This window comes from Leiobunum rupestre, chromosome 1 (genome assembly GCF_980474605.1).
Source record: "Leiobunum rupestre chromosome 1, qqLeiRupe1.1.hap1, whole genome shotgun sequence".
Classification (NCBI taxonomy): Eukaryota; Metazoa; Arthropoda; class Arachnida; order Opiliones; family Sclerosomatidae; genus Leiobunum; species Leiobunum rupestre.
Genome location: NC_143384.1, coordinates 75,793,114 through 75,803,236, shown reverse-complemented (window position 1 = coordinate 75,803,236; position 10,123 = coordinate 75,793,114). Strand labels below are relative to the sequence as shown.

The 10,123-nt window shown below is 36.4% G+C and overlaps 1 long non-coding RNA gene across 1 annotated transcript; it reads right to left on the bottom strand.

Moving 5' to 3' along the window:
- Positions 1–9,109: 9,109 nt before the first annotated feature.
- LOC149966637 (uncharacterized) lies at positions 9,110–9,506 on the bottom strand. The gene is made up of 3 exons (XR_016480328.1): positions 9,441–9,506; positions 9,289–9,376; positions 9,110–9,221 (listed from the first exon to the last, which is right to left on the bottom strand). It is a non-coding gene; the product is annotated as an uncharacterized LOC149966637 (long non-coding RNA).
- Positions 9,507–10,123: the final 617 nt, after the last annotated feature.

The following is a 10,123-nucleotide window of genomic DNA, read 5'->3' as shown; positions in this document are numbered from 1 at the left end:
CTTGGCTATAGTATGGAAAACCACATGGTTGTTTTCAGGGAGATCTCTGGCCACAGGAGGGGGCCACATGGCTACCCGGTTTGGCGGGAATGATCCAGTATAAGAGGAGCTGGCAGACTGATTCAACGCTCAACTCAAGCAACGTTGTATTTATATGCTCTCATTGTATGTTAAACATAGTTATTTAGAAATAAAAGCCTGTGTTATCCATAATAACCAGAGTTTTTATTAAACGGTACCCCTAGAGCCCACGTACACTTGCAACTTGTACTTTGGAGAAGATGACTGAAACCCAAGAAGAGTGTGTGAGATTTTTCAAATAAAGTAAAGCGAGCTGTCAGTGACTTACTAGAGTTTGGTAATGTAGAACCCAGGTTTCACGGATTGTTTTATTGACTCTGAGAACATTGCTGAATACCCTTGAAGAAGTTGCACAACCGCTGAAACAGTTGGGACATTCCTACTTTTCTACATTAGCTTTACCTACATTCTTATCTATCTCACCACTGCATGATTGGCCGTTGACATAACGTCACCATTTTCAAGTATAGGAGGCGCTCGGGTCGCTAACAGATATATATATATATATATTGAGTAGAGTGGGAGAAAGCAGCAGAACATCAAGGTAGACCAGCCTGGAGTAGCTAGGTTCCAGTCGCCAATACGTTTGTAACGGGAGATATGTCGGGAAGCCTTGGTGGCTGTATTTATTATAGTTGAACCACATGTGGAGAGATGGCTTATCTCGGGTTCAACGGTCTGCGGAGGGCTTTTGAAGCTATATAAGGACATATCAAGGAGGTCGGCGGTCACTTTTGACGGTTGGATCTGAATAGTCATTTCACTCTCCGAAGGTCTCTATACTGTTTAAATGGTGTACTTTATCGGCTGGTTAAAATAAAGACTTTTACAAGATAATCTTTTGAGAATGTTTTCTTTAATTCGGTTTGGTGGAACAAGAACTCCGCGGTCAAACCTTGATCTCCCGTTCCCCTACACGTTGTCCTTTTTACTAGGCAACACTCTTAAGTTCCATTTCTGACCTGTGCGTCATTTGTTAACATTGACTACCGAGTTATCCCTGGGTAATTTTTGTTTAGTCAACATGACCCTTCACACTTTGGTGTGTTATATTTCTCTACAATCTTAATAATTTATATAAATATCATTTAAATCTATTAAGAAATAATCATATCTCGAAACCTAATGTTATATTTTATTGTTATCTTGCTTTAAAAAAGTGGATGTTGAAAGATTAAAATAAACCTTGACTTCCATAAGATGTGTTTCGAGGTCTTATTTATTTCCTACTTTGAACCTAGGTTTGCTGGCCTTAGATCGGTTACACCGCGATTGCCAATTTGTAGTGTGGATTGTTTTTATGACGGTAATAATTGAATAATTAAAATAGTAATTTTTAATTATAAACGAACTCGGTTAAAGCAGGAGACCAGGTTAAGTGGGCAAGCGGCTATGAGATTGTTTTCGTTTATCTGCCTCTGCTGGCTGTTATATACCCACTACCTAACTGGTGGCACCATCACGCGGCCAAAATGTGTACTACATATGTCAAAAACAAACAAGCTCCTAAGTATATAACTGAGTGAAACATAAGTAATGCAGTATAAAATGCCAAAGTAACTCTAACATAAATGTTTAACAACAAAAATTGTGTTTGGAAAATTTAACGCAAATATAGGAACTATCCATACAGACCTACACTGTAACAAATTTAGTTACATCTATAGGTACAATAAAAAAATTAAAGGGACATCCTGCAAGGGTGAATTTTGCTCAAACAGTTTTATTGAAAAGACATAATATTTATAGAAGTTATTTGGTACATATACTGGTGCTCCAAGCGAATCAAAAAGCCTACTACACCGGTGGTCTCATCAGAATGCCCTACGCCAGCATCCACAAGCCCGGACAGGTGACAAAACAAGCATGGGTAGCAGAACCCCTCTACTGATGGTCGCACCCTCGACGCAAGCCACTCATCCCCGACAAAAGGCGCAAGAATGGGACGACCAGCCCGCCACTTCACGCACAGCTGTGGGATAGAGAACGGATGCTATAGCAACTCCAGCCGGCACCCCACCTACAGAGGTACAGAGCCAAGCCCTTTGGAGAGAGCTCCTAACGGGGGACAACGGGCACACAGCAGTCCAAGTAACCTGGCACAGCTGGCACCGGAGATCCCTGTGGGACTCCAAAAGGCCGGGAAACAGGACCGCCGTCCCCTCATACAGAGGCCCGCCCCACAGCAGGCTACCCAATCCGCCGAGGTGGCCAGGATGCCTGGACCCTCTCCGTTAGCCTGAGCCGAAGCCCAGTATCCAGCCCCTACCTGACCAAAGTCGGAGGTGGAGATAGGACCATTTTTTTTTTAAATAGAGTTAATACCCAAGGCACCACCTTCGACCACATAAGCAATGTTGCTTGTGCGTGATCAAGTAACAGGTGGCCGGGTTACAATGCGTAGGAGGGTGGTGGCAAGCCCTTCATGCCACGCGAGCCAACAGCTCCCTACACTAACTATTACCGTTAACCTCAGCAAGTTTTTATGGGAAGAGGAAACCAAAGATCTCGGTGGAAAACCCCTTTAACCAGTGGAGAGAGAACTTACAAACTCTACGCAGGAGTGGTTCTGGATTTTCACCCAGTGTCTCTAGCTGGGATCGAACCCGGCTCCTCTTGCTGCGAGGCTAAAGTGCTAACCACTCAGCCACCCCACCTTAGAGCTAACATATCCCAGTGCGCCACTGCCTTTGAGGGTTACAAGAGCCGGACCCCGACTCCCCTATAAAGCCACCAGGTATTGCACACCCTGACCCATTAAGGTCCTTTATGTACCTACAGAATTTTCTCCAAATAGAATACAGTAACTTTTACTTTCCATTTCTTCCAAAGCTCATTTAAAACCGATGAATGGTATCGACACTGGCCGTCCTTCACTTTTTTCGATTGACGGTTTTACATCAAACGCTTGCCGTGTATCGCCTCCTGGTATATTTGTAGGGTCGCTCTTAAATTGGTTTAGAGGGTTTAATGGCCATAACCCATTATTCCTCGTAATGTCATTTTGACCTTGTTCTGTATGTGCTCGCGAAGCTTCACTTTTGGTCTTTGTAAGGACCTACTCTCAAATCCCAAAATAGTTTTAATTTACAACCCCTTTTGTTTTCTTTACCATAATTTCGTTTTAAAGATAAGAATTGAGAATTGTCAGTAATGGCTTATTTTTTGAATTTCTAAGAAGTTATATTTTCGGTTATTTAATGAATCAATGGATTATTCATCCTGAATCCTGCCACACCAAAATCTGGAATTTAATATTTGAAATACATGGTTTCAACCTTTTAATTAACACTTAAGAATCTGCATAAAAAGAACTAACTCAAATGGTAAGTTTTTTAAATTACAAATTCAAAGCTTAGAGAAATCCTTCACAGATCCATGTTTCAAATGCAATGCCAGAATTTTTTCAATATAGCAGCTTTATTTAGCTAATCTGGGCATTTTTGGAACTTTTTTTTTAAATAATCCAAGGTTGGATATGGTTACTCCTCTGCTAACTCTTATTATTGTTTCTCAATAAATTCCCCCAGCAAACAATTACTTTAAAATTTTATTTAACAGAAAGTCACTTATTAAAGGCATCAATGTTCGTAATAAAACATTATTAATATATTTCACCTTTAGTTCTTTAACCCTTCGAAATAAACTGTTGTCCATCAACCAAAAATAATTTTTTTATTAACCAGTAAGATGCATTGAAAAGTTAGTAGTGGTTTGAATTGACCTGTTAGGTTTTGTTCCTCCCTTTTGTTATACAGTATTGCCCAAAGCAAAAGTGTACCAAATCTGATTGACCCAACTTTTCAAGCATTATTTTGTGGATTTTGGTAAAATTTTGTTTCTAGGGTTCTTTGGATCATGGGGACCAAATTCACAATTTTCAAAAAGACAAATTTTTACCTTGACCAAAGCGTATCTCTTGAACAGACTGAGATGGACACTTTTGGCACATGCAGTTTTCCAGATAAAAATTAGAGGCTTTATTATTTATAGTTATTTATTTAAAATAGTTTCCTTAGTTCTTACTGTTGTTTAAAATGTTTGGCGCTTTCACCCCCTTAAAAGTTCTCCAAAAATCATTGGCAGAGAAGTATAAAAACTAAATATGAGAATAAAAACATCACTATTTTGGAAGTCAAACAATTTAAATGATTATTGAACATCATGAGCTTGACAAATATGAAACAATCTTCAGATTCCTCTTATATAGAAAAGAGCATAAACTACATGTCTCATTTCAATTTGATTGAGAGATGCGTTTTGATGCCAATAGGAGCAGGGACAAATTTAAGAAAACCCCTACACATATTGACAATGGCTTTAAGAGTCTTTCCAAAAATTGAGATTACAGTTCTTTTAGTCCAAAGAGCCCTAATAAGAAAATTTCATCAAAATCCACTTAGAACTTATTGTAATAAAATTTATTATTTTGAAATGTGTTCCAAAAACTGGCTCAGAAATTACAATTGGTCAAGAACTGGTCAATTTTGATCATTATGCTGGTGCCTTACGTAAATGGTGCTTCCATTTGAACATTAAGCTAATAAAAGAGCAGTTGGACAAGTATCTGAAGTTATTTCCCAGCTATACATTTATACTAATATATTAAAGGGGCTCAAAACTTCGGTGGCACAGGGCGGGGGTTTGAAACTTCATGGAGAAGGGAAAGTAGTAATTAGTTTTTATTTTCTATTCACAAGGGCAAATAATGCAAGTTATAGGTTGATGAAGTTTGTTGAGGGACCCCAGGTATTAAAACCCATAGTGTGTGCCGTTCAGGTAGGTAGGGTACTGACAAGGAGACTACCCGAGGTGTAACTCATCGATTTTGTTTAAATTCAGGGATTAAGTAGACCTTCATGTAACTTAAAAACCCCAAAGGGAAAAAATGGGCTTTAGTTTTACCATGGCAACCAAAGACGTTTTTGACAACTAAAATATTATATTTATCTATGGAAATTAACGTCCCAAAATCGAAGATTATGAAATTATTCAAAGATTTTTTTAAAACAAAGGTGGTTAAATTTGGGTTAATATCTAATTTTGGGTAAATATCTCATCAAGAATGTATTTATTTATACTCAGGGAGAATGAATATGTCAAGATTATTTTTAGCGTTTCTCCAATTCCACCCGTTGGGCCCCCCAGTATGCTGCTCCGCTTTAATAAAATCAAATAATACTGCAATCTCATTGGTTCTTAAAAATTACGTTTTTCGACGCGATTAACGCTGCTGCAAGGATTCAAAAAATAAGACCGCCTCCTTTCCCCCCCCCCCCTTAGCGTGACGGGGTTAGGGGCTCAACGTGTTCGTCGATAGTCTCGACATATTCATTCTCCCCGAGTAGAAATAAATACATTCTTGATCTCATTTTGAATAAATGTCTAATTTTGGGTAAATATCAAAATTTGCGTATTAAAATTTGGGTATTAAAATTTGGATAATTATTTATATTTGAGTAATAATTTGGGTAAGTACTTAAATTTGTGTAAATATTTTAATTCAGGTAAGTATGTAAATTTGTGTAAATATTTTATTTCAGGTATGTAAATTTGTGTAAATATTTTAATTCAGGTAAATATCTAAATTTGGTAAATACTTAAATTGAATTTAGGTATGAATTTAAATTCGGGTAAGTATTTAAAATTGGGTAAATATTTAAAATTGGGTAAATATCTAAATTTTGTAAATATCTAAATTTTGGTAAACTTCTAAATTTGGGATCATTACACGACAAATCGACCAAATGTTTTGCAATTTTCCACCCTACCTTTTTAGATTTGGATAAAAATTAGTCTTAGGGTTGTTTAGATATTTACCCGAATTCAGATATTTACGTGTATTAAAATATTTACCCAAATTATTACTCAAATTTCTATATTTACCCAAATTATTACTCAAATTTCTATATTTACCCAAATTATTACTCAAATTTCTATATTTACCCAAATTATTACTCAAATTTCTATATTTACCCAAATTATTACTCAAATTTCTATATTTACCCAAATTATTACTCAAATTTCTATATTTACCCAAATTATTACTCAAATTTCTATATTTACCCACAATTAGACATTTACCCACAACAGAGAGGGGGCATACGCCCTGGGCGCCGACGGCCAGGGGTGGCCAAAAAGGCGCCTAAAGTATTAAAGCGGATATTGGAAACTGGAAATTTTTTAATATATCAATTAAATTGTAATATATTAATATTTATTTTCTTATTGATAATGATTAGGTTTCGTTTAAAAACATGGAATTTTATGGCGGAAATTGGGGCTGGCGTAGGTGGGGGGGGGGCGCAAATTTAGGAGTTTGGCCCTGGGCGCCAAATAACCTAAATATAGAAAATAAGTTCAATGTGTTATAAAAATAAATTGTCTTCAGGTGGTTCTATTAGTGAACCAACAGATCCTACTGGTGAATCGTCGGACGACAGCGAAATTTACGAAGGTGAATTCTTCACTTTATCTGGATTGGATCGCCTATCGCGTAATAGAGTAGTATCACCTCTTAGCTTTGGCCATGGCCTCCATTTTTGGCGCGTTTTTATATCTATACATTTCAGTATCACATGACACGACGTCACCTATGCTTTTTCCCGTAGAGAAAAAATCCCGCACAAAATGGCGGCCATTGCCAAAGCTACGAACTGAAACTACTCTATTCGCTAGCAAAACGGGTATAGGTGGCGCTGCCGTCGCTACCCCTGCAGCTTGGTTTTCCAGCGTATAGTGGTGATCAAAATCAAAACAAATCCAAGAAATATGGCGGTTCACATTAACGCTAGAGGTGGGAGAAGTTGTGCGGTCCCTTTTTGCAATAATACTGTGCTTAAAAAACGTAAAACTGAAGAAAATAGTGAAGAACCAAAGCCAGGATTATCATTTCCTAAATTCCCAAGTTGTAAGAAACTTTTAAATGTGTGGTTAACAAAGATAAAGTCGGGGAAAAGGCCTAGTAAGTGGGCTCAGATTTGTAGCGCCCATTTTACAGATGATGACTTCTTGGAAAGAAATGGTGAGATGCAAATAACATTAATTTTTTTAAAATAAATTAATCGAAAAACTCATCAATAGAGTAAGAAGACGTTTGAAATGTAACGCCATTCCCTCCCAAAAATTGCCATGTAAGCCAATTAAAGAATCAACCGAAGTTAGATTAAAAGAACGAGCTCAACGTTACGTAAAGCGTTCTAAAGGTATTCTTATTTTATGGTAAACTTTTGTGAAATAATAAATAGAATAATAACACAAATTTAATTTTAAATCAAGCAGTTCTATGTTCAACATCACCAATAACAGATTCCATTGCTCCAAAAGTTGTTGAAAGCGCAAGTGAACCAGCTCCGAATGATAATGTTTTGTCATTATCAAACTTAGCTATGCTATCTGAAGTAACAACTGAAGCTCAAGGAAAGGACCAATCTCACAAACCATCTAGAGTAATGAATGCGTCTATTGGTGTTCAAGTTTAGTTGGACCATGGAAAGTATTTTGCTGGGTCAAGAGTTGGAATTTCAAGCAATGGAATGAAAAATGCTGATTTTGTGTCTCTTACTGGCATTGGGAAAGAACTATTTGAAAGCCTTTCAAGTGAGGTTTTAGGGCTTGAAAACCAGAGCAAGCTCTCTAATTTTCTAATGCCTGTAAAAGATAGGGTGTTGTTAACCCTAATGAAGCTTAAGTCAAATTTGACATTTGACGCTTTGGCTTCATTATTTGTCATTTCGAATCGAACAGTTTCAACATATTTCAAAAGAACCCTTTGTGCCCTTGCTGAAGTTTTGAAGAAATTTATCTTTTGGCCGGATATGGAAAATATCAGAAGTAACTTTCCTAAATGTTTTAAAGAGTTTAATAATACTCGCATTGTGTTGGACTGCTCAGAAGTACCTATGATGAAGCCCAACACATTTCACGACTGAGTGGCAACCTACAGCCATTATAAAGGAACTCGCACAATAAAAATTCTCATTGGAATTTCACCTTCTGGCATGATCACGCTCGTTAGCGACCCCTGGGGTGGAAAAGGAAGTCACCATTGAGAGTGGGGTCATAAATCTTTGTGAACAATTTATTGATGGAATTATGGTTGGCAAAGGTATGCATAAAAGTGTAATATGTTAAAAAAATATTTTAAAACTCATTCAACTTAAATTTAGGCTTCCTTATTGAAGATGAATGTGCGGCCAATGGCATAGCTCTACACATCCCTCCATTTTTGAGTAAAATAACAGTTTAGTAAGGAAGAAAGTGTAAAAAATCAAAAAATTGCATCCGCTCGTGTTCACGTGGAGATAACCATTCAAAGAATCAAATTATTTAAAATTTTAAATGATAAATTTGACCTTGATTTAGTTCCCTACTGTGACGAAATTCTGAAGGTCATATGTGGATTAGTAAATTTACTAAAACCAATTCTAGCAGATGATAAATTTGATGACTAAGTTTAAATCTTATTTAATGACGATGATGATTATTTTATTAATTTTTATCAAATAAGTTTAAAAATCTTTTATTATAAATAATTATTAATAATTCATTTATAACATTAATTGATCAAATTCATTTTACTTTTCTTATATAATACTAATTGGCACAGTACAAAATAGGAACTTTTTGTTTTAAAAATCATTTACTCTTGACTAGTAATGGTAAATATAATTTGAAATAAAAATTGCACAATTTGACTATGTTTTGTTTCAAATAATCTTCGTCTCTTTGAATATCAATTAAAAGATAGCAATTGGGAGAATACAAGAAAAAAAGGCCAAGCTGAATTTGTGCATAGTAGCCTCTACAATCGTTAGTTGGTAAATAAATTCCGTCTTTTCCAATTTTCAAGAAGTTAAATTTGCTACATAAGGACTCTTAATCTCGAGTAATTTTCTCTCTCCATTTTCCATGTATAATCCATCTGGACTAAAAGCTAGAAATGGATTATTTAAGTTAATTAAGAGGCCATATTCCAATACTTGTACTTTTTTAAGCCACGAAAATTTGGCCCGAGAAACTTTCTCCATTTTGTTCCCATTTTGATCCTTTTGGGCTTTCTCTAAACATCCGTTCTCCTTCTTCTAAGGCTCTTGGCTTTTCCCCAATGTATTTCCAAATTTCAACCATGGTGAGATTCACTATTATGGAATAAATAAAGGTTAAAATAGGATAATATAATAGAATACCAATTAAATGTTAGCATACCTTTTTGAGATGTCATCTTTTATTTGAACAATATTGCTCCAAGGCCTACTCTAACAATGTTTTAAGTAAATCCAAAAGGACTTCAAATCTTAATGACAGTTTATAATTAGAACCAAACATTATGTCTAAACTTTACATTCAATCCTACTTACCAAGAAAACACTAATTCGCTGTTAAAACGTATATAATACCATCTCATCAGTAGCACACCACTATTTGCTGAATGCTGATCACCACTATACAGTTACACGCAGTGTGGATAGGGGCGCTGCCGGAGTTTTCGTTAGCGAATAGGAACATGGATAGGAAAAAGCATGGGTGACGTTGCGTGATGTAGCACTCTAAGCACTATCACTACTCTATTCTGCCGAAATGATTAGATTTTGCGAAATGCAAACCAAAAATTGCAATTATACCTAGATTACTAGACTCTTAACCGTTTTGTATAGAGATGTCGCTGGTACTACGCAGTACCGAAACAAGAAGAAAATTCAGTGAAACATTAAATTTTCCGTACACAGATTAATGGTTTAAGGAATCTCCATTGTTATTAAGAGATATATTTCTGACAATTTACTTTTTCACATTTAATATACCGCAAATTTTTGCTGCTCAAGAACTGCAAATTTCAAAAGTGTCCATTTCGCGGTGGTACCAAGACTGCAGAGAGGTGGCTTGTGACGCTGCCATTCTTACCAGTGAAAGGATTGCGGACCAGGGGTCAACGAATTGAAATTTGGGAGACGGAAGTTCAATCACGGCTGTTGAGTTGAAGGACAGTGGATCTTGAGAGCAAAGCGTTTGTTGGTGCCTGTCGCTAAGAAAGATGCCGCTA